The following is a 26,000-nucleotide window of genomic DNA, read 5'->3' as shown; positions in this document are numbered from 1 at the left end:
CTTACTGAGGTCTATTCTGAGAAATAGGTGAAGGCATCTGATACACTTGCAAGGTTCCTTGAAAATGTAAAATATAAATCAAGTGACAGAATCTGTTTTTGCTTGTGTGTACCAATACGCCATACAATCTAATTCTAGGGGGGTTCTGCATTGTCAGGACAGTCCTGCATACAGAGAAGGTATAATTGACAGAACAAGAATAAGTTCACCCAGCAACCATTTTATAGCAGAAAAACAACACAGGAATGAAGAGTGGAATGGGTAGAACTGTGAAGATGTTTGACCGCGCCAATCTAAAATGGAGGACATATCCGGAAGGCCATCAGCCATACCAGCAGATATTTGAGAAATATTTGGCAGGCGAGGCAGGTGACTTGAAGCAGTTTATCAGAGTCCCATACAGACGCCAGTCTTATTCAAATACGTCTGCAGTCATCCACAGCTGCCCTGCCCATTCACCGTCGGTGTTCAGGAGTTTGTGGGGCGGGAAAGAGAGGATAAGGTCTTCCCCATTGTCTTCTTGCCAGAGGTTGGCCAATCTACATGGGCACACTTTGAGAGGTTCTGTGTACTGACATCGGGAACGGTGCAATTTGATTGTGCTTATTTTGCACTTTCCCACCGACTTGAAGTGGCTTTATCTGTTCACCTCAGTTGCGGCCAGGCGCCTCCTGCGTTCCTTTCCTGTAGGCGCCTTAAGGCGTCTGCCTTACATTGCCTTCTGCTAGCACCTGCCCTGAATGTCAAGGTGGATTTCATCCTTCAGCTGCTCAGCTTAAAACGTGAACCATAAGAACAGTGAGTTGTGCTTTTCGTTGTGATTGCACTGTCTCGTGGCGAACAGCACAATGGCGTCATTAGCTTGTGACAGCACTATAAACACACAAAGAAGCATCACCTCACGAGATTCGTCGGGACGGCCCGGGCCGTGTCCCCTCTCGCCTTTGTTGACCGGCCTGAAGCAGGGCGCGGAGTGCGGCAGCTCTCATGCCTTAGGAATGCCAACCCACTCCTGCGACATGAAAGGCAAACTATGCTGCTGCCTTTGTTTCTAGGGCATGCTGTCTGCGTTGGTAACAATGCCGCCATTCACACACTGCCAAAGCAGCACAAAGTGCTAATCAAGGCTCGCTCCGATAACAGGAGGCAGGCAGAGGCACTTCTATCAATATTTGGTTTAAGTGAGCTATATGGAGCAAGCTGAAGGCTGCGCTAGTCAAAGTCTCTCAAGGAGGCAGGCAGCAGTGCCCGGGCACCGGTCACGCATACCCTCTCCGAGGCGGAAGGCTGTTCACTGCCCTGCTTCGGCGGGTAGCTCACCCCCAGCACTGCTAGGTGAGAGCAAAAGCAGCTTTACGCCACAGAGCTCCAGAGGAGACGTCCCGTGAGCCTTCCGTAATCTACTCCGAGGTATGTCTCCCTGCTTACTCCTCTGTACCCACTGCTGCTCGTCTGTTATCACTGGCTCTAGCTAGAAAATTCAATTTCAATTCAAAGCGTTGAGGAGATCTTTTGAAATAGAAGCACCGTGATTGGTGGATGACAATTTAGGGGGCCCCTGAGTTAAGTTATGAAGTCAGACATCGGAGGTGGTGGCTCTAGTGTTTGGGGTGAATTAACGGGAGCGTTATGCCTTAGTCTGTAGTTAACAATTGTACCACATGCTTCAGGTGCATGATTTCAAAACTGGCAAATTCCGAGCTGTAAATTAACTCCCATTTCATTCTATGAGCATGAAACCCTAATAGGTACTTTGTACAAATGAGGGGTAAAAATTGTATTCTTATGCACTTTTCCAGGTGAATCACAAAACAGGATTTCTTAAAATACATCAAAGTCATATGGAAAGACGAAAGCTGATTTTCAAAGTAGAGTTTTCTAAAAAAAAAAAAAAAGTAACGACATTACGTCCCTCCCGTTATTGCTTGGATTCTTATCCTGTAAAATACAGCCGCCATTCACTGTCATAGGTTGTTAATCATTTAACCTTGAAACCATGGTCATGCAGCATAGTGGAACTGTAAATTAATGATGATGAACAATTAATGCGCACTTGGTTGCTTGATGGGTTTATCTGCTTTACATATAGTAGTAATGATGATTTGGTATTGATGATGATGAGGGTGTGTTCAGAATTCAAACAGTCTTCTGGTTTTGTCACATTTATAAGTAAAGACCCTAAAAACCCATTTATGAACTAACTACAGAGTGCAAATTGTGGTGTCTGAATTAATCATCCAAAATCATAATCATTTGATCATTTGTTTACTTGAGAATTTTAAATTAAAAAAATCTTCTGTCTCTTTGATGTATGGATAAACATTCTGACATCCAAATTATGGGTTGACTTTGACATGTGAATCTGCATCTTACAAAAATATCTGCGTTGACATTGAGGTAAAATGATACCAGAATCAGATTGACTATCAGGGTGTTGCTTAAGGCTTTCAAACAGGATAATTCTTTGAGTTCCACTAGTGTGTGGCCAGTGATTACTTAAACTTGAAATTGTATATATAAGGATTCTAGAATTAAAATACTTTGGTTCTCTAGTCACTTTGAGAATTTTGCTATTCATGCCCTTCAAAGTAGCATGAATAGCAGTCCTCAATATGGGCCAGTAGTTTCAGGTGGGGCCCACCTGAACTCAATTTTTAGAGCTGTCACTTCATTTTCCTCAGCAGACTTTGACCCAGAGCAAGAAAGAGAGAGAATAAAATATAAACAGGAGAAGAAGAGGGAGAGAAAAAAAAAACAATGGCAAAGAAAGAAAGCAGGGATGTAAAAAAACATGCAAGAGTGAGATAAAGGGAGATGGTGTGTCTGGTGGAGAATGTAAAAGTCGTAAGATGGCATTAATACTATGCAACTTTGGTATATGGCAACTCCGCCATTCCATAGTGGCAGTTGCAAGCTTCTGAGCAAAACTTTGGGTTACACCACTTATCCCTTCACAAATTAGGTATTGTAGGGGTATCTGAAGGCGGATACACAGTGCTTGTAAGGATATTAGAATATTAATTCCACAATCAGAATACTGTGTCTCAGTTAGTATCATGATGACGGATTCCAGAAAAGGAATACTTTATCATTTTTTAAAACTATGGGGGTTATTACAACTTTGGAGGAGGTGTTAATCCGTCCCAAAAGTGACGGTAAAGTAACGGATATACCACCAGCCGTATTACGAGTCCATTATATCCTATGGAACTCGTAATACGGCTGGTGGTATATCCGTCACATTTGGGACGGATTAACACCTCCTCCAAAGTTGTAATAACCCCCATAATGTATTCTCAACAGCAAAGACCCAGAACGAGGTATTGAAAAGTCACCACTTATTTACAACTTCTTACACAGCAAAAATAAAAGTTTGTTGAATAGATTGCGTCTTTTGAGATTTGTAGATATTTATTTACCGTATCATTAATTAAAATCGTTACAATTCCATTAAAAAAAATGTGTTACCTTAAAAAGAAACATATTGACCTTTTGCACTTCCACTATAAAGGCGGTACATAAAAACATAATATTGTGCCACCTCATGATTTGCCCTCCGACACTATTATGGGGTCTGGTGGGAGTATTAACAGTTCAGGATATGTCTCATCATCTTTATCAGGATGGTTATATATTCATCCCTCTCAGAATGGATTTAGACTGTTGCCGGGAATTTATGGCTTTATCCTTTGCGTTTAATAGATGTTAGGTGCTGGATCTCCTTGTTTGTCATCTGGGGCTGCTCTAGTAAGTTCTTCGGTTGCCAGCTGTATACATTTTAGGAATTGTGCCGTGCTGTTAGTTATCAGGATTCTCCCTTTAGGCTCTTTGAGAGATATGACTTAGAAAACCAGAATCAATATTTGGAGGTACGTGAATACAAATTCTAGAGTTTGTATTCTAGAGTTTATGTGTCTCTTCGCATGTATGAGTAAGCAATGCAGAATTGGAATGCAGTGTTACTTCAAAGATGAGCGAATATGGATTCCTGAATTTGAAACACAAATTGTGAGTAGCTCAAGAGGTGTGTGTTGTTTACTTTTTATCGAGCCACTGTCTTACAGCTAATTATGAACACTCCTCAATCTGATATCATCATTGTGTTTGCTGAAATATAAAAACCTAGAAACATTCAGAAAAAAACACATTTCCAGAAACCAAGTACTTTAGCTCAAAGGGTGTGCACAGGGCAGGAAATGAGGGTATGGTTTTGTGGACACTAGGATGCACTCCCAATTTACTAACAATTATATAAGGTTACCAAAATACCACCGGTTTCATATGTTCACTCCAAGTGCCTACCCATTGCAGCACCCAGACACCCCTTCTTCAACTCTTGCTTTACACATTGTTCCCCTAACTAATAAATCCCTTTGTACACTAATACTTTTGACATTCTGCCTCATTGTTGCACCTCGCTTTACATGTAGTACGGGTTTTCTTTTGACATCAGAATACAGCTCCTTATGAAGAGAAGGCAATGTGATTAGGAGCTGAAAGGAGGACAGTCTGGTAGCAGCTTTGCCGGGTTTCTGCCTGTTGTAACTCTGAACCCAGTCGGCATGCAGGCCAGATTAGAGGCCAGTAGCAGGGTTCAGACCCTGGGACAAAACTGAGACCCTTAGCTCTGGCCAGTCCTGCTACCTTGAAATGTTCTTGGTCAACCAATAAATCGTCTTTACTTTCAGGACTACTTGTGTTGGAGCAATCTTTTCTTCCTTGCCTTTTCAGCCCACAACTTGAAAAGGGATCTTTCAGAGCTCAGCACATGGAACTGGATGGCAGAGAGGTTTTTTAGCAGGATACCCTGGAACCAGTAAAGACCAGTAAAACTCATGTAGCACCATAAACCAAAGCGAAATCCAGATGCTGGCCTGCCATAGTCCTTCGCAGGTCATTCAAAGATGAGAGCAGGCTCTTCTCCAGAAGAAAAAGTGGAGCTGGGATCCTGACAGAGGTGGGATGCAAACAAGGAGAGCCCTTTGAACATCCAGTCTGCATGAGTTATTTGTGAGGTGAAGTTAGCTTTGTGCAACAAGGAGACAATGTTTTTGAGATGGCGACATTGTTTCCAATAGAACCTTAGAACGCTTTAATTGTACCCCCAGGAGGTAAATCCGGTGCATAGTATAAGATAAAAAAACAAATTGCAGAAAATACTTTATTTTACAAATACGGATTGTATTTGTATAATCGTGTGCCCCTGTGGATCAGTGAATAATATTTCCAGAGCCCTACTCTCAAGGTCTTTGGTGATGTCAAACAAGAATTACATAATGAGAGTGATAAGTCCCCTGAGTGAGTTGAAATGGATGCTAGGATTATCTTTTGTCCTTTTGGAGATGAGCAAGATTTCCAGAGAATGAATCTTAATAAGTGCAAATAAGCACACTGTGTCCCCCACGTTTTCTGTCAACACCCTGTATGTTAACTCTTCCCTCACTAGAGTCAACCAGCCTCTTTGATCTATCTCTCTTTGAATTAAGAACTGAGGATTGAGCTCGGTTTCCCTTTGAAGCTTTTAATAAGGGATTCGTAACGGCACCGTCTGTCAACGCCCGAAATGACACTTTTCTGTCACTCTTTCACCTGTCTTATTACTTTAAATTCTGTTCAGTTACCATCGTGTTGTCATCGCTCTAGATTGTGGCAAACATTAGCAAAGGTTATAATGACTTTTATTACAAAGGCAAACACGAATTAGAGGGAAAAAACGAATCTGTTAAAATATTTGAAAAATAGATTAAAAAAAAAATGAATAGAAATTGTAAAAGACAAAATATTTGAATGGAAATACCAAGAAATACGATGCATACTGAAAATCATTTTCACAAAGTTTCCACTAACGTAGGTGGTTACTGAGCAGCTAAAATAGATCATTTTTTAAACAATCGTCATTAAGTTTTTAGGTAGTCGTCAAACAGCGTTACAATGTAACATCACAATGCATCATTGACAACACAGGTGAATGGCCAGCGTTTATGTGGAGCATACTGGAATAAAAACTCTTGATGATTCTAATAGTAGAGAGAGAATACATAAAGATAACCAACAGCTACTAGGAGATTGCCCCCACGTCCTGAGTGTTTTAGACTCATTGGTGTAGTGTCTGCAGAAGGTGCAGCAAGTAGGCAATATCTGATCCTCCAGAGTGATGCCAATGTAAGAGAAGACACAGAATCAAGGGTGAAGATCTGCCTGTGGGTGGCGCATCTTAAGGTTATGACACTGGTCACACACCTGACTATGATGAGGGAGTGCCCTCCTCCAGGCCACTCAGAAATGTATAAATAAGGTTCTCTCAGGGTGTGCAGCCTGGATATCTCCTCTCGCCACAATGACGTATATTCTACCCCAGCCCAGTGGACTACAATATTCTGGCATTGTGAAAATTCTGAGAGAGACTTGGCTATACAATATCATTGCAACTGTGTGTCAAACCAGTAAGAGATCGAGGCAGCAGTCTGTTTGATTCAGGTCCTGCTAGCCAATAGTTCCCATAAGAACTATGCAAAGCAGACAATCCCAAAACATATGCAAATGTCCACTTAGGGGATGTGGCAGCAGGGAGAAGTTGGGTGATTCTAAGGGGTAAAGTTTATGGGGTTTGGGCCGTGTCAGATAAGCTCTTTGAAGGATGTTGTCTCCCGAATCGTAAGGTGAACAGTGTCTGAGTGAGTGGTTGATCATCAGGTTCAGAGGCCATAATGGCCCAGAGTTTCTTCAAATCATCGACCAAGCACCTGTGTGTCAGGAAATGCCCCACCAGGAGTCCTGCCTGCTCTGACAGCAGATCAAAAGGAATCAGAATCCTGACTTGGGACAGGTCTCCGAGTGTGCCTATCCCCGCTGATTCCCAGGTCTCCATTCTGTCCCCGCCAACAGTTGCCAGCAACTAGTACTTACTGTGCTGCAGCATTATGGGTCTCTTGCTCAGATGCAAAGCCCGTGTGTCACACAATCATAGGGGTTGCAATCACAAAATATATTTTTGTAATCTACAAATGCCCTTTTATGAGTCGAGTTAGAAAATACTTTGACTCTGGCTTTTCTGATCCTTTCCAAATCGCAAGTAGGTCAGGCCACGAAAAGGACATCCCTGTCATACTGTGATTTGGTATGGGATGTATTAATTGTTTGTGACCACAACTGCAATTGAAAAGCTAAAAGTTCAATGATTGACACAAAAGTTGGCATAGTAACTGATTAATAAAAGGGAATCTTTCCCTGTGAATCGGCTTCCCCTTTGTGAATCATGACTGCTGTTCATTAGCTGTTAGGAGCAGGCAGTGGTCTGGTCCTACTCCCAGATAACTTTCCAGCATGTCAATATATATTTTTTAAAGTCAGCGTCTGTCTCTTTAAGAGACCATAGCCGCTTTAAAAAAAACATGAACACCGGGACAGACGTCGGTTTCCATCTCTGCATTGTCCACCATTCATAGAGCAAATGGAACATGCGGCAGCTTTATAATATACTTTTTCCGATCGATGAAATTGATTAGTATATCAGTCGTATAACAAAATGCTGGGCAGGTCACTGAAAATTGGTAAGCACTTTCCAACAACCATCAGCGATCTGTCCAGTGATATATTAGTCCCTATATGGTTATTGAATACAAACGCTATACTTGAAACCTTTAATTAGTTTTACATTAATGACATTCCGTTTGGTTTCCCCACTGAATGCATTTTGTCTTTGTGCAAGGTTGCTTTCAAGTGAAAAGTTAAAAAACGTGTACATGCCTCACAATCACAATGTAACAATCAAAGCAGGACAGTCCCGAACAAGACTCCACTGACTTCACAACGAAAATTCACAAACCCAGCACTTCCAGTGATTTTTAACAATGTATCTATGAATTCTTAACTTATATCTGGACAACTTGACCCTATGTCTGTATGTTCTAGTTGTGAATCTGGGCACTGCAACCCTGCACCAGTGCATATCGGCCGTATATATGTGTCTTGTAAACAAACTCTTCAAAATATTTTGTCCAGGGGGTAGCTTCAGGGGGTGTTTGGGTGGCACCCCTGAATAAATGCATTCTTGGCTTGGTAGTTAGGTCTGAGGATCCTTTATTGGGTTTGCTATGTCTGTGCTGGGGTTTACAGAGATGGTTTTAAATTGTTTATTTTTTTATTAGCAACTTAAAGCTATAGAGTGACTGATTTACAAAGAAGGTAGTAAATCTGGACCCCGTGTAACACTCTTACAAGTGAAGTCTCACTAATTTTTGAAATTCACAAACATTGTCAGTATTAGTCAGGGACAGATGCTTCAGGCTTAGATTTCCATGCGTACTACTGGAAATGCTATGTGACATTTTCGTTATGTGACATTTGTGGATTTTACTATATTCCAAACACAGATTGTACAAACAGTACAATTTCTCACTGTACCTTTTATCCTCCACAAGCAAAATATATTTCTGCATGGAGAGACCCCTTCCACTGCACCCCACAACGTTTTAGGGATGTTACAGCCCCGTTCACACCCTGGAAAGAAATTTACTCTAGAAGTTTGCTGGAGAAAATCTCTAACAATTTCCCAGATGAGAAAGGGTCAGACAAGAGTTTTAGAATACCTATGAACTCACAACCTAAAGTGCATTCACAAACTCTCAGCTCCTTCTCCCACTCCGAACTTCTTTCACTGGGTTAACAAAGTTGTGATGTGTCTGTTAGCACAATAAACTCATACCTACTGGTGCTGCAAGTGCTTGTTTCTATATTTCTGCACTCCCCCACCCAGCTCAACTGTAGCCCCGCTTCTGCTCCTCAAGCTGCTCATCAGTGCTTTCATATTCCTCATCCAGCCCACTCCTTTGTTGCTCCCTCCTCCTTGCCTCATATTTTCTTAAATTTCTGGAGAGGCTCACAGCTGTAATTTGCTGCTAGGCCATTCCTTTGTTTAAAAACCGCGAAGTCTGGCATACTTCAGCTGCAATTTGATGCTGGGCCAATCTATTCTTAAAAAAAAAGACCTTCTGGTGCAATATCTGTGCTTTTTTAAATTACCCCTCTGAGACGGATGTTCGCCATCTTGGAATGGTAAATGAAAACAAACAAGAAAATAGCCAGCGCATGTTGACAAAGGGGGCTGCATGCATGACGATGCATGTGCGTTCATGTTCAGCAGAGGCAAACAATCATGATTTTCTATTCGTCCAAACAAAACATTGTCAAACCAAATGATTTGGGTAAAGGCCTTAAAGGTTTGAAAATGTTTGTTCATTAAAGTCTGTGACAACCCCATCATAAACAACTAATCTGTGAATGATTTGATAATGATCACTCAATGCAAGAACGTTTTAATGGTGTGCAAACTTGCAAAGATTTGTTCCTTGAAATCTTTGTGACGTTCTATTGAAAAATCAAGTGGTGAGTGATAAAAAGAAGAGCTGTGATGATGTGAAACCGTAACACTGTTGTTCGGGTCCCTGAGATGCTCCAGCCATAACACTGCTCACATTTATATTTCTTTAGTGTACAGCTCTATTGCACACCTGAAGTTAGCTATCTTCCAGAGATTGGGACGCTTGTTATGGGGAATGGATGGTACTCAGGCATCACAGCCTTTCTTGCACCAACTCAGAGCTAAGGGAAGCCACGACTAGTAGTGGAGAAAACTGTGGAACCAATTACCTACAGTCGACATCCTGGTCTTCTAGGGCAGGGCCTGTGGCTTCAAGAAATTGGTGCCAAAATAGTTAATTTTTGCTACACCTTTCTGAAGGACGAAGTTTATCGACTTTGACCAACTTCATCAGTAGGGGAAAATAAAGGTAAGTGTGGCACACCTCAATATGAGTAGATTATTCCATACATCTTGCCTTCAACAAAATAAAATACACATTTTACACCCAATATAACAAATAAAGTGATTGTGGCAAATGTAAGAATACAGCCTTTTACAAAACCATTTAGGGTGAGTAAGATTGATCATTACACAAAATGTTTAATGTGAGCTGAATTTCTCACCTTACCGTTATCATGCAAATCTTTTTCCACACTTCCTTTTTTCTCTCTTGAATATCCTACACCACTACCTCCTTTTCTACACACACTTGCATCAGGTAAGGTTTCACTCTCACAGTCCATTTCAACTAGAAAAGCAACTAAGATTCCAAATGCAACAGTTGAAGGCTTTCACTGTATTTTAAAAACATTTTTTGACTTTGATGTGCTTAATACATTTTGAGACCTTCTCAGAATCTACAGGGGCTTTTACACAAAGCCAAACTCCCACCTGTGCAAGTACTTCTACTGTTAAAGTCTTTTTTCTCGTTGAGTTGCAATCTCTTTTCATGCACACACCACTCGTCCTCAGTGGAAATATTTACAGAGCTTTTCCTTCAATCCACCCATCTTGGAATTAACTTGGAATTTGAATTTTGTGTCCTAAAAAGCTTGAATGTTGCCTTCCCTGTTGTTTGATGTGCCAGAAACCAATATGCCTATCTTCATTTCCACAGTTCCACCTTCCACTCAAAACCAGCTGCGTGAGGCAATTAAATACATTATTTCACTGTATGATTAATTCTTTCAAACATTCCTTTACATTCTGGATGAAATAGTGTTCACTTTTTGTGCTTAGCCCTACCAGCATCAAGCAACTCCTCTATTTCTTTGGTGCAAATCTGTACATCATTATCAGTCAAAATGCAACTAGAATACACTTCCCTAGCAACCATCTAATACAGGAAAGTCTTGACGCTTTTTGAAGTGATGTCAGACACCCATTTGACTTCTAGCCACCTGGAGAACATTTCTACCAAAACAAATAAATAGGGAATAAGCATCTTCCCAGGTAGAGGTTTGATTAAACGTAGAGACACATATTGCCATATATACTCCAGCAACTCTCTACAACACATAGGTGGAATAAACATTTTCTGAATCTTATCACTTGTAGAATACTTGCAACATCCCCTCACCCCAGTGGCATAACGAAACGTGAGGGGGCCTCCCTGCAAAGTATATGGAAGGGGCTCCTCCCCCTCCCTGGCCTACCACATAGCACTTTTGCTGAGGGGGGGGCATAAGCTCAGGCCCCCCCTGCACCGAAGGGGCTGCAGGGGTGTGTGTTATGCTACTGCCTCACCCTTCTTTCAAGCTCAAGGTCAGCTCCAGGCCACCAAACTTTTATTCTCATCCTCTCATTGGTTTTCATCGTACTGAGAAGCCCTCATGAGCTAAATTAAATACATATCTTCTCAAAATTTTGGGAGAAATCAATCTGGAACCCCTAAAAAGCAAACCATCCTTCACCAGCAGTTTATCTATGACCATCCAAAAGGGTTAAGTGAGTCAAGCAAATTGGATTTGTTTGGCCATCAATTATTCATATGCCTAATCACAGCTTGTAAAACATCTTTATCCTCTTTTAGCCATCATGGCTCTAGTTATCACACACACATTCTCATCTCATCATCCTACATTCATCGATATTACCAAATCAACCGAACAGGGTAAACAATCCACTGCAAGGTTTTGTACACCTGGTAAATACTGAACCTCAAAGGTGTACTCCTGCAAATCAATTACCCATTTTGTTATCCTTGATGATAGAGCATCAAGACTTTTTCCCTCAAAAGTCCCATGCAAAGGTTTGTGATCAGTGCACACCACAAATGCAGTACCCCATAAAAAACGCCTACATTTGTTGACTTTCCAGTGAACTTCTCCTCCCTCTTAATAACAAGAGTAGTTAAACTCTGCACTCTTGTTGTCACCTTGAGGCAATGCACTGGTTTCCTCTTTCCCATTGTCAACTTGAGTTAACACAGCACCTAAACATTTGGCACTTGAATCGATAGTTATTACATGCCTCTTCACTGCTACAAATGTTTTCAAGCAAGGAGTATTTTTAAAATTGCTTTTGACTTGTCTCAAACTTTGTTCACGTTCCTTATTCTCCTTATGTTCTACTACTTTGCGTAGTATCACACGTATGGCAAATGTTTATTAGTTTGACCTTTCACACATTTCCTGTAGAATTCCACCATGCCCAAAAATGAAGGTAGTTCTTCTTTAATTTGTGATATGTTTATTTTTGCAATAGTACTAACTAAATCTTTAATGGGCATGGTACCTCTGCTATACACTGTATGTGCTAGATAGGGTATTTCTTCCACAGCAAAATAACATTTATTTGAATGCAGAGTCAAAACCATGATCTACAAATCTTATAATAACTTCTGTCACCCTTTGTGGTGCTTCAACCATATCTCACCAAAAAGGAGAGTTTTGTCTCAATAATATTTTACAAGTGAAATAACATCTAAAATAACTGTCGTGACCCCCTGAATAACAGAGGTTGCCACAAATAAACCAAATGGCGTTCAAACAAATATGAATTAACCCATACGTGTGATAAGTAACCTAATTTGATATTAAGCCATTTAAATCAAGTTTGGTGCAAACTTCTGCCCCAGGTAACTCCGATAAAAGTACTGTAATATTAGACAAGAGAAATGTATCCACAGCTCCTTCTTTGTTAAGTGCTCTCAAATTGTGCAGAGTCTGAATTCTCCTGATGCATACTTTGCCACCACCATCAGGGCCAACCATTCAATAGGAAGTATGCAACACAATCTATCCACCTCTTTTTTTTACTTCTTCACAAACTCCTACAGGCAATTTTCTCATCTCAGAAGTTATTTACCTATCTCTTTCTTGTAGGCATATGAGATAAACATATTTTTAATCACTCAAAATGCTCACTATCTCGGGAAATCTCCTTTCAAGTTCTGAGCTCACATTCTTGATCTCAGCACAGGACAGGTTAGTCCCTTTAAGCAAAACCTGTGGTTGAACATTGTGATCTAACATGACACCCAAATCCTTTTGGTGTAGCCAGTCAACTATGTTATCACCTCTTACTGAGACATATACCTTCACATCAAAATATCCTAACATCCAAATGGACTGAGTGCCATAACCACTAGCATGAATGCACCACTTCTTCAAATTTACAATATTACTGAAGCGTTTCCTAAATAATCCTTCTAAAATAATGGTGATCCTTAAACGCGAATTAAACATCATCTTTAGCTTTACATTTTCCTCACACACTTAAAACATCTGACGGGTGATTATCAACTCTGTGTGAGGTGTAGCACCACTTCTTAACATATCTCTTCAACCACTTTACTTAGCTTATACTCACCAACACTCTTACAAGCAATATGGCATTTTCTTCTACAAAGTTTGCATAGTGCCTTGGATGCTAGACACAACCTATCATGGGCCTTATGTCTAATATTACCACATCTATAGCACTGACCATTAAAGGAAAAAGTGTTTTTCTTAATCAAGTTCCCTATAGATTTTGGCTTTTCAACATTCTGAGTACTGTCAGACTTAGCAAACCGACTATTAACTTTCACCACATCCTTCTTGATAACCTCCTCACATTTACACATTTAATATACTTTCTTCACTACCAAAGCCACTTCAGACAAAAGAGGTTTATCATTTTAGTACAATTCTTCCTGTATACTTTTCTTGTTTCAACCAAAACAAATTGGTCTCTAATGTGTTTCTCACAAAAGGCTCCAAATGTGCAGTCCTCACCAGTTTTCATATAGCTGTTATGTAATCCTCAACAGACTGCAAATTCTCTTGTTTCCTATTCCCAAAATAGTATATTTCCATAATGTTGCTTACCCGAGGTAAATAATGTAAATCTGAATATTTAAAATACATTCCAAATTCATCCAGTCCTCTTTCATCATCCGCAAATAGATCTGGCAGATGATCCAACAGTTCCTGAACCTCTGCACCCAAAGTGTTGAATACCAGTGATCATTTCCTTTCAGCTTCTAGACTCATCCCACAAACCATTGTGTAGTTAAAAAAAAAACGTTCTTACATTTTGACTATTTCATTGGTGGTTTTCCTGGAAGCCTCAAGAAAAATGGTAGCGAGTCACATTCATTTTGCATAACTGGTTCAATATTGTTTTGTTTTTTTAAAATAATAAACTAAAATTAAAGGTTAAGTGCTCACACTCACCTCTACTTAGTAGACATTAAATCGCTGAACCATCTCTTGACTGAATAAAGATAGCATCACATCACTGACTCAGCTCATACATTTTAGAATATATTTATATATATATATATATACATATATATATATATGTTTTTAAGTGACTAAGAGCAATTGTTTATAAATCACTTAGCTAAGAAGTACAGTTGAGATTATATTGGTGTGTAGTGTCCTTATCACCTTGGACATGCACAAATAATAGGTGTTCCTGTCATCTGTTTGACATTTCCTACAAACACAAATAGATGCTATTGTCAGAAAAACATTCTGGCTATTTAAAGCATCTCAGCAGCACTTGTTCTGTAAACAGAATTTTTTTTCTCTTCTGATCACACTGCCTCAGTTTCGCAATACCAAATGTGTGCCAAACTCTGTAGTATAGCATCCTGCCTCGCAAAATTCACAATCTTCCAGTATGTGTGATGTTGTTGTGCTTCTCTTTTCTCACACTCCTCTGTATTCCCTGTTCCGACAGGCTGAGGTGTGTTGAAAGGCAGTGTTCCAGACTCTTCTGCACTTTTGCACCAGAAAAAAAACAGCAAGTGAGTGTGACAACATTGGGGACATTACCAACTCTTCAAGCTGGAACGCAGTATTTCAGATTCAGCTGTTCACCCCAAGTTTCATCTACGTTTGAACTAAAACATGCGTATGGTTGATGCAACAATGACACAGATGACACTGTAATAGAATGTAACAGTGCATATAGCAAACTCGTTACTGACCCCGAACTTCAAAAGGCTGTCAAATGGTGGTGTGCAAATCACCTGTGTGTTTCAATGCAGGGATGTATAATGTCCAACAAAAACATCTCTTAGGGGTGGGCGGAACTGATGGAGTTCCACTAAGCGGAATTCCGTGGAGTTAGTTAAGAACTCTTTGGAAATCTGAGGAGGCAGAGTTCCATGAGCTGTGGGAGTGGCCCTGCATACTCCCGAACTCAGAAGCGCTAAGCAGGGTCGGGCGCATTCAGGACAGGGCCATAGGTAGCAAAAGCTGCCATTTAAGGCCTCTTGTGCACTGGCCTGCCCCATGTGCAGTCAGTGCATAAGGCAGGCCAGTGCAGAAGAGGTCTGAAACAGAAGCTTTTGCTGCCTACGGACCTGGTCTGAATTCAGGCCAGAGCCATAGGCAGCAAAAGCTGCTATTTTATGTCTTTTCTTGTGCACCAGTGTGCACATAGAATAAAAAACAGAGGACTTACCTGGGTCCTCGTTCCCAGGGGGTCCCCGTTGCCAGCGGCCTGGCTGGCTCTCTGCCTTCTGGTGCTGGAACTGGAGCTAGTTGTTGGGATGCTGCTAAGCAGCTCCACGCCATGTCGGGTGAGTGCACACTGCAGCCTAGTTATGGGCTACACAGCGCAAGCGCAGACTGTCTGGATATGGTCTGCAGTGCGCACATGGTGAGCTCTGCTACGCTGGTGGGGCTAGCAGAGTTTTTGCCCTAACTGAGTGCCAAAAACTCCATTAGCTCTACCAGTGGAGCGGAGCTTACTGACCACCCTGAATCGCCAAACATTTGCGCTCCTTTAAATCAACATAGCCCTCCTGCCAATGACCACCCCGAATCCATAAGTGTCCGCTGTCAAATTTCGCCCTTTTCTCCTCAATTCTCCACTCCGCTTTTACCAGAAAAGCCACACCAGACGCGTTGAGGTGGTACTCCATCCTCTTCTCGTCACCAGTGTAATAAAAATAACTCTGGTCCAGAGGTGAGAACAGGATCAATTGAATGTCAACTCAGCCACAGCCTTCCTCTTTAATAACTGTCAACCCTAGAATCTTCAACCCTTGCCAAACATTACGTGACAATGGATCAGAATGGATCATACTCACACTTGAGAAAAAATCTGGTTAGTGTGGCTCACCTTATTATATTACAATATGCCATGCAAACATTTTCCTCTGTGCAGTCCTATCACTACTTTCTCATTTTATTAGTAGCAGTTATATTAAGTCAGGCCATGTCATGATATTATGTTATGTTAAGTTATACGGAATCTTTACTGTGCACCAAATACTGACATACTAGTGCTGCACTGAAAGGAAATAAGCAACTGTAAGTGGGAGTCTACAACAGGAGAACTATGACTGAATGGCTAGGGCACATGCATGTGTGTTCAATGCCTTTTGGAAGGCAAGGTAGAGAGAATTATCAAACAATACATCCAGATTTCTCACTGTACTTTGTAGGTGGGTAAGTCTTTAGGCCACTCTTTTGATGTCCAAATCAGCGGAGAGCTACTGACAATCAATATTTCAGCTTTGTTTGTAGTGATTTTCAAAGAGTTATCCTGTATCCACTGAACCACTACAGAGATACTGGAGATAAAAATGAATAAAGATACAGTAACAGCTGCATCAAGACAAACCAGATTCTGTGTATCATCTCTGTAGGCCATTAACTTAAGACCAAAAGAGTGATTGGCTTTGGCAATAGTTGCATAAATATTGAACAATGTGAGGCTCATGACAGAGCCTTGAGGGATGCTATGTAGATTGTGCATGAATGAGAACAGAGGTGTTGATACCACTTTTTGATTGTCAGTCAAGTAAGAGGCAATACATGCCTGTACCTGATTGTGTATTCAGAAGAGAGCTTGGTAAGAAGAATTTGATGTGATGCCTTATCAAAGGCAGTGGACAAATTTAAAAGGATCAGACCAGCAGTGCCTCCTTTGTAAGTCTCTTTGGTAAATCCAAGGTCATCCAAAATAGCAATTGTCACTTATTCTGTACCTCAGTTATTTGGAAACCTGATTCATTATAATTCATTTGGCTGAAGGCTTCCAGAAAGTTAGTGATCTAAATTATTTTTCTTGATCATTGATTGGGAATGGTCAAAGAGATATGAGATGATAGTTACTGAAAACTGCTAGATCATAGCTTGGTATCTTCAATACTGGGATAATCCATGACTATCACTAATGGAAGGATTAGTGGCATTAGTAATAGAGAAATTACATTGATCTTGAAGACTGTCCACAAATGTTAGAAATTTTATGGAAAACTTGAGCAGTATAAAAGTCAATTGGAGAGACAGATTTAATAGATGAAATATAGCTCAATGAGGGGAAAGACTTGTGAAGGAACACTAGGGAGTAAATAACTTTCAGACAGAAGCAATTTTGTCATGAAATTATTGAGATAAATCACCACAGAAAGTTTGGAAGGGTTCATTAGTGATTTTACAGTAGGTAGGGTTAGCCAGTGAGTTGACGACTTTGAATACTTGTCTACCACTGTCTGCTGTTGACTCAATGCTTGCATTGTAATATGTGACTCTAATAACTCAAAGTTCTTTTTTTTATATATGTGAATGCAGCTATGGAAGTGAAAACATTAGGATGGTGAACAGCCTCTGTGTGAGGGTGTTTTCGCTTATTTGCTGTAATATTTCGGATAGCATAGGTCTTAAATAAATCAGGGGGCAGAGGGCCTATGGTGCTGGCCTTTGATAAGTTTAACAGGAATAAGTGTATCTAATGAATCAGAGATCCAAGAGTTGTGCTGGTAGCATAGGTAGAAATACCAAGGGCAGTGATGGTCATCTACTTTAAGTGAACTGAGTTTGAACCAAGTTCTTTTGGCAGTTGGGGTCAAAAAGGTGTCGCTTTTGAATGAGGAAGAGAAGGAAGCAGCCAGTTGAATTTAATAAAATAGTGGTCTGTTCAAATCAATGTGCAGATCCTTGGAAATTCAATTAGTCAGCTGGAGCAAGTATTAAGTATAAGGCACAAAGGGGCTTGCATTGGTCTTGGTTTGATCTGTTCCTTTCGCGGGCCCTAGGCCAGCCACACAAGTGGGGCAGAATTGTTATCAGGACAAGTGGGGAAATACTAGGTGGTAGGAATTTTGTGGATTTTTTCAGATTCTGGAGATTTAGGTACGGAAATGCAAGGAAAATATGCTATTGTAGGAACATTTTGAGGTTTGCAGGACATCTTGGGTAAGAAAACTTTGAGGGGTCCACTGAAGGCACTCCACCGCAGATTCCTCTGCATGTTCAGTTTTCAGAAATGCCTGGATTCAGTATGTTTTCTTGGGTGGCCGTTGAGTCCTTGCCCAAAAAACTCAGATACCCCATTGCCAAATCTGATTGCTTTTGTGACAGGAAATGTTGATGTCTCCACATTGTATTTTGGGTCCTGTCCTATTGCAGGCACCACACAAGTTAGATACCATTTTAATAGGGAGACTTGAGGGAATGCTCACTGGTAAAAAAAATCTGTGGCTTCCTGCAGATTGCAGAAGGTTTCCTGATAGAAATGCAAGGAAAATGTGTTGTTTATTCAAAGTTTGAGGTTTGCAAGGGCTTATTGGTAAGAAAACCTGTTGAGAACACAAGTCACCCCATCTTGGATGTTCCATGGTGTGTAGTTTTAACAAATGTGCAGGTTTGCTATGTTTCCCTAGGTGCCGGTTTTGCTGGGGCCCAAAATAGATAGCTAGCAAAACTGCAAAAAAGGGGTCAGTGGAAAAGTGTGATGTGTACATTTGGCATTTGGGGGGCTTTCCTGTTGCGGGCCCTAGCTCCTATCCACACAAGTGAGGTACCATTGTTATTGGGAGACTTGGAGCAATGCTTGGCAGTAGGACATCTGTGGCTTCCCACAGATTTCAGTTGTCTTCCTGGTAGAAATGTGAGGAAAATGTTTTTGTTCAATCCAAGTTTGAGGTTTGAAAAGGCTTATCGGTAAGAAAATCTGATGGGGTTCAAACAAGTCAACCCACCCTGGATTCCTCTGGATGTCTAGAGTTTAAAAATGTATAGGTGTGCTAGGTTTCCATAGGTGCCTACTGAGCTAGAGCCTAAAATCCACCGCTAGCCACGTTGCACAAAAGAGTCAGTTTTTAATGAAAAAATGTGATGTGTCCATGTTGCATTTTGGGGCCTTTCCTATCCTAGGCAGTGGCCCTACCCACACAAGTAAGGTACCATTTTTATTGGGAAATCTGGGGGGATGCTGTGTGCTAGGAAATGTGTGGCTCCTCACAGATTCCAGAGATTTCCCTCACAGAAATATGAAGAAAATATGGGGGTCATTCTGACCTTGGTGGACGGCGGAGGCCGTCCGCCAAGGTACTGCCGTCAGAATACCGCACCGCGGTTGAAAGACCGCGGCGGTGATTCTGACATTTGCCCTGTGCTGGCGGGCGGCCACCAAAAGACCGCCCGCCAGCCCAGGGCAAATCAACCTTCCCACTAGGATGCCGGCTCAGAATTGAGCCGGCGGAGTGGGAAGGTGCGACGGGTGCAGTTGCACCCGTCGCGTATTTCAGTGTCTGCTGGGCAGACACTGAAATATTTTTTGGGGCCCTCTTACGGGGGCCCCTGCCGTGCCCATGCCACTGGCATGGGCACGGCAGGGGCCCCCAGGGGCCCCGCGGCACCGCCTACCGCCATCCTGTTCATGGCGGGAGAGCCGCCATGAACAGGATGGTGGTAGGGGGTGTCAGAATCCCCATGGCGGCGGAGCGCGCTCCGCCGCCATGGAGGATTCAGACGGGCAGCGGAAAGTCGGCGGTACACCGCCGACTTTCCGTTTCTGGCCGCGGCTGAACCGCCGCGGTCAGAATGCCCAGCGGTGCACCGCCAGCCTGTTGGCGGTGCTACCGCCGACCTCCGCCATGGCGGTAATTACCGCCATGGTCAGAATGACCCCCTATGTGTTTTAGTCATAATTTGAGATTTACAAAAGCTGCTGTGTAGGAAAGCCTGGCAAGAGCCACACAAATCACCCCAACATGGATTTCCCTTGGTGTCTACTTTTAAAAAATTAGCAGGTTTGCTATGTTTACCTAGGTGCCACCTGAACTAGGGCCCAAAACCCATAGCTGCTCACATTGGAATAAAGGGTCAGTTTTCAATAGAAGAAATTGTCATGTGTATATCTTGTGTTTTGGACCCTTTCCTGCTGTGGACACTAGGCTTATCAACAGAAGTGAGGCAACATTTTTTATAATGCTATATGTGGCAATACAGAATAGTAGAACATTTGTTGTTATCAATTGCATTTCTCAGGATTTGTGCCTTCCGAATGGAAGCCAGTGTGTAACAATGAAGACATTTCAAAAAATGCCCTCTGAATGACATGCTAGTATGGGTACCCACACATTCATAGATGTACAAATAACCAGTGCTCTTAAACTCTGTACGTGTTGTCTATTTCAGAGAAACATAGGTTTCCTTGATACACATTTTTCAATCTTTATATTTTACTAATAAATTGCTCTATACCCGGAACACAATGAAAACCAATTGTAAGGTTCAGTTCAGTTGTTGGCTCTTGGTACCTCAACTTGTTGGAAAATTTACAAATCCTATGTAGCCCAGCTACTAGAAGGGTCTATTGTGTGTAATTGTATATTGCTTTTGTAAATCAGCCACCGTGACGAAAAGTTTCAAATGAAAAAGCTGTGAAAATGGGCAGTTTTCCCCTACTCAGTTTCAATACTTGTGTATTTCAACAGTTAGTTTCTTTAAGAAAAACTTGAGGGATATACCCCAGTGGTTCCCAACCTTTAGACTTCTGTGGACACCCACTTTCTCATTACTCAAATCTAGGGAGGCCCACTGAATCAGTACTTGAATCCGGGGACCTTCTTACTGATTCATTACTGAAAGCTGGGGTCCTAATGTGTTAATATTATTTAATTTTATAAGTAGTCACAGACCTCCAAAGTAGGCTTCACGACCCCGAGGGGTCCCCGGACCACAGGATAGTACCCACTGACATACACAAATGACCACTTGGTAAACTCAGAATTGTGTCTGATTTTCAGACAACTATAGCTTTCTAGGATCACCCACAGGTTTCACCCTGGTTTCCACCACAAACTGGAAATAGGTTGAAAGAAAAAAAAAGGAAAAATGGGCTACCTCTTTGAAAATGCAAAAAAAGCATGGTAAAAAATATGTTTTTTTTGATTCAGCGCGACATTTTCCAGAGAGCCAGGAAGATGTTGACTGTAGCACAACAAACCTTTTGTTGATGTCACTTTTATGAAATAAATCTAATACTTTTTTGTGGAGAACTTTTTTCCTATTTTTCCCAAAGAGGAACAAATTGTTGCTATATTTTGCACATTTTCCCGGTCCCCCCACCAGGGGAATCCACAAACTGGGGGTCCCTTTACAATTCCCAGGATGCTGGAAAAAAGGACAAAAATTTGGCATGGATACCCTACATGAAAAAAAAAAGGTATAAAGACCTAAGTATGATCTACCCCAAGTAGACAAAAATAGCTTAGCATTTTAGGGGGGGAAAGACATGCTCACTGAGTGATAGCTCCCATGGTAAGTCATGACACGTAGTAAAAATGAAGCAGAGTATTTTTATGGGTTTTTAATTACAATTGCTGGAGTTGTCGTTTTCAGATTATTTGAGTGATAGTTTTCCAAATTGTATTAGTGCTATCTACGTTTCCGTAATTGTGAGCAACAGAAGAAGGGATTCATCCTCATTTCGAGGTGCAATTGCATTGCAGTGTATTCCATTGTTGATAATAGCATGCTTAAGTGATGTTCTGGGACAATCTGGGGCAGATTTACAAAACTGTTGCGGAGTGCAGCAGCGAAAAATGCTACGCTGCATGACAGGGAGGGACCAGGAGAGCTTCATTTCTACAAAGATATGGCACTCTCCTCCCCTCTCTCCAGTGCTGGGGCAGATTTTAGCTGCTGTATGCCACACACACACCTTGTGCCGTAGTGCAAGGGTGTGTGTGAGAGTCTAGCATAGGTTTTGTACTGGAAGAGTGTCCTTCCAGTACAAAATACTATGCTTAGACACATTTTAAAACTTTTCCCACATTGTATGTGTGCTGCACAGTGCAGCACACATGCAAAGTCGGAAAAGAAAGGAGAAATGAAAACATTTCTCCTTTTAACACCTACTTTTAAAAGCCATTAGCTTTTAGTGCAAAGCCCGGCCAACTATTGTTTGTAAATTGGATTTTGTATCAAAACGCATAGGTGGTTCCATGGGACCGCCCATGTACTACCCATGTAACACCCCCATGGTGCTAAGTAAAGCAAAGCAGAGCTTCACGCTGCTCTGCGTTACCTTTAGGCTACTTTCCAGCACAAAACAAGTTTTGCACTGGAAAGTAAATTAGGAAAAAAACATTATGTGCTGTTTCGCATCACTTTTGTGACATTAACCCAGCGCAAAATTTTTGTAAATCTCCCCCTGAAGTTTATCTGTGTTACACTACGTTCCCAATTCCTGTTAATGGTAAGATCCTTACTCTATTTAATAGCCAGAGGTTCAAGTGGGAATAGTCATATGCTCAGCATCATACATATGTCCAGGTGGTTTACGATAGACTGTGTAACTTTGCTGTAAGAGCATTCCTTGCTTTGCCAGTTTAAACAGAGAAAGGTGTACCACCATCAGTTATCTTCTGAAAATGGCAGAGCAACTTGCTGTAGGTCCGACATGAAGCACAGTGCCGTTTTTGGCAGTATTTGTTGAGGTTCATCTATAAAACTATTTCTCTGTTTCAATTCATTACTTAGTGCATTTTTCACAATAGTTGGAATGTAGGTCTCCTGGAACACGCAGCCTGTGCAGAGCTTTTAGAAAGGGTGCAATATGGTCAGGAATTATAAGGTACAAAAATTGTCATGCCACAGTTATTTTGAAGTAATTGAAGTTATCACAAAGTAGGATTTCTTATTCCATGGCATACTCGTTTAATGTAGTCCACCCATAAGATGGGTGAGGTGGTTGCCTCGACCTTCTGCTTGAAGCCAAGATAAAGGAAGCTATGTCAGAGTGTGCCCATGGTGTGGAATGTAGATGTAGTTAATTGGTTGGCTTGTACGATCATGGAAAGGGCTCAATCTATGATAAATCCTAAATTCCATATTTTGTAGAAAGTTGTTTGTGATGTTCAAGCCCTTCACGTGACTTTGATGATCAGTTGTACTTTTTTCCATATCCCACTTTTTAGGATTTCTGTTTCTGAGGTGTTGAGTTTGTGGTGCCTCTCTGTCATCCATTTGTCTGTGGCTTTGAAGCAGTCATCTAATTATGAGAGATCTAGTTCACATGGTTTAACAATGTGAGGATTATCTGGGCTTTCATCAACATAGCTGTAGCATGGGACATTGAAAACACTGACGAGGTCTGAGATAGTTGATTCTTGTGGAACATCTTTTTTGATATATCATGGTTTGGAGAAGAACATGAGGATTGAAATGATGATTGACCTGTTTTAAAGGTAAGCATTGATCCGGTCAAAGACCTTCCTTTCATGCCCGTAGGATTTCATGATGTGCAGTGGTGAATGCTGCGGAGAGACCAAAGAGAATGAGTGTTGACAATCCCTGTTTACCCATTATAGATCTCATTCCAAGTGAGATCAATGCATATTCAGTGCCTCTTCCCAGAGAGAAGCCTATTTAGTAGTCAAATAGTAAGGATTTTCCTCCACATGTTTTGAAATCTGGGAAAAAGTGACCCTTTGATTGACTTTCTGCAGAATGGGGTGATTTATATGTTGTGGGTATGTATACTCCATCTCAATGGTGACAGAATATGCAGAGCACCAACTTGAATGTCTGCTTGCCCAATTTAAATGGAGGTGGACCTTCAGTTTGGCCATGGCAGATACTACTCTGTCTTTGACATAGCCAAACCTCTCCAATGGTACTGAGGAGAAAGGGCCATTGGAGAAATAGCTGCATGTCGACCTGCCTAATTTAGATAGGCGGACATATAGTAATTTTTTTATTGTTTCCTAAAGGTCGTTAAACTCTAGTGTTAAGGAACAGTAAAACCATTATGATGCTCCCCCTCCACCATGAGAGAAGTCTCCCATGGTGGAGGGGGGCATTTTATGTTTTCGCTACAAAAAGAAAATCCCTTTTTGGGATGTTCTTTTTGTAAAGAAAAAACAATTACTCTGTGCTATAAGGCTGTGTCCTGCTGATGCAGCCCTGTAGTACCGAGTAATATGCATTGCCAGGAACCACTGTGATGGTGGTTCCAGGCAAATTTTTTATAAATGACCGCCTGCTTGGCTGTTATTTATAAATGGGACCCCTGGTGTTGAAATGCTCATTTGTTCTCTGTAACATTCTCAACCTTGCATTCTTTATCTCAAAGATCCATCTTCATTACTCCATTGCTTCTGTATATCAAGTCCTTAACGGGTGTCTTTAGTGATCTTGACATAAATATACTGATTTCTTTTCTTTTTATTGGAGTTAACAAAAAACATGAATACTGCAGTACAAAAGAAATCCCTGGGTAGGGATTTATAAGCTTGAGCAAGAGTTGTGCAGTACAATAATACATACAGTTTCTTGAGTGTAGCTTGGTCCACTCATGGCCAAGGACGCAAGAGCAATCCTGTTGTATGTCAATGAGTGTCCAACTGAACATATATTTACAACTATTTATAGTTTCTCAGTGAAGTAAGTCTGCCACACAGGGAGGAGCACAAACTTGGGTAGAGACAAAGCTGAGTGTGGAGTAGTGTAGCTGTGTAATTGAAAGAAGGTTAGCAGCCATAGGAGATAGAATGGGAAGGTCCACAGATTGATTCTGCACCACCCATGGGTGAGATGGGATAGAAGGATAGGGGTCCAGGGGCCCTATGTCTGAGGTCTTACAATTAAGATTGCCTGGTAGGGCCTCCCTGACTCTGTTCTTGGGTCCATTGGGTTCACAGGGAGAGATAATCAGGGGACAGAAGGTGCAAAAATTGTGTTAAATGTGTGTCCAATTTCTATGAGATGGGACGCTTTTGCAAGTGGTGTGTCTCTTCATGAAGCAGAGCTTCACCTTCCACTTTTCTCCACTTGCAAATTGAGCCCTGCTACGCCGCCACACGGGGGGCAGTTGGGGCCCACCACTGAAGAGAAAGTGTATATTTAGCAAGTAAGAGGGCCACACCTGGAAAGCGGGTTCCACTTCTTCCTGCATTTGAAGATACCCAGTATGCAAGCCTCCCAAGTGTACATGTCTGTGAGGTCCGTCATTTCCCTCAGTGCCTCCTGTAACCCCTCCGCCCGCCAGTAGTCTGACAAGGCTGGGCAGGACCATAACATGTGGTGAAGATCTGTGTCCTCCAAATTACAATGTGACATCATAGGTTTGCCATTCGAAAATAGCAGTTGACCTGCTCAGGAGTCAGGTATGCACAGTGAAGTATGGAAAATTGTATGTTCTTAAATCTGGCATTTCTAGAGGCCTGTTTTGGGAATGCTGGGCCTAATCCCACTCAGTGTTATTCAGCACCGTCTCCAATTCATCCCCCCACTTGGCACACAGAGGCCCTAGGGATATACCTATATGACTCCATATTGCACTATAGATTCATGTGTTCAAGTGACTGTCCTCCTCCATGGTAAAAAGTGCCTAGAGGACAGTATATGACGTAGGCTCTTCATCATGCATCACCCACAGGATGTGACAAATGTTATCTAACTGACTGCATGTGAGGAACTGTCCCGGCGGGAGATAAGAGTACGGCTGAAACTGTTGAAAGGAAAGGAGATGGCCTTCCGTGAAGGAATCCCTGGCAGTGGTCAGTGAACGATTCTGTCAGCTGCACAGTTTTGCATCCAAATTTGTCTTCGGGTATGATATGATAATTATTTTAAAAGCTTGCAAATTCCGGGAGGCATCTTAGTGCTGCTAATGTTCTAAATGATCTTAACTGGAATTCGAAATTAAGCCCTTAATAGATAAAAAATAACCACGTTTTTAAAGCTTTCCTGAAAAGATGAAGATTGATCATGGATTTCAGCTAAGAGGTAGGCTGTTCCAACGTCTGGTGGTACAGGCTATAGAAATAATCCCTAAAAGCATGCAGATGGCTGCATTTTGCAATATCTGAAGTTAGTTCAGTAGTCACTGTTGCATGTTCACACAAAGGCCATTGCAATAGTCTATTTTGGACAAAACAAGGGTCATCAATACAGTC

This window comes from Pleurodeles waltl, chromosome 7 (assembly GCF_031143425.1).
Source record: "Pleurodeles waltl isolate 20211129_DDA chromosome 7, aPleWal1.hap1.20221129, whole genome shotgun sequence".
NCBI lineage: Eukaryota > Metazoa > Chordata > Amphibia > Caudata > Salamandridae > Pleurodeles > Pleurodeles waltl.
The sequence above is the reverse complement of the archived record's forward strand: the minus strand, read 5'-3'. Positions refer to the sequence as shown.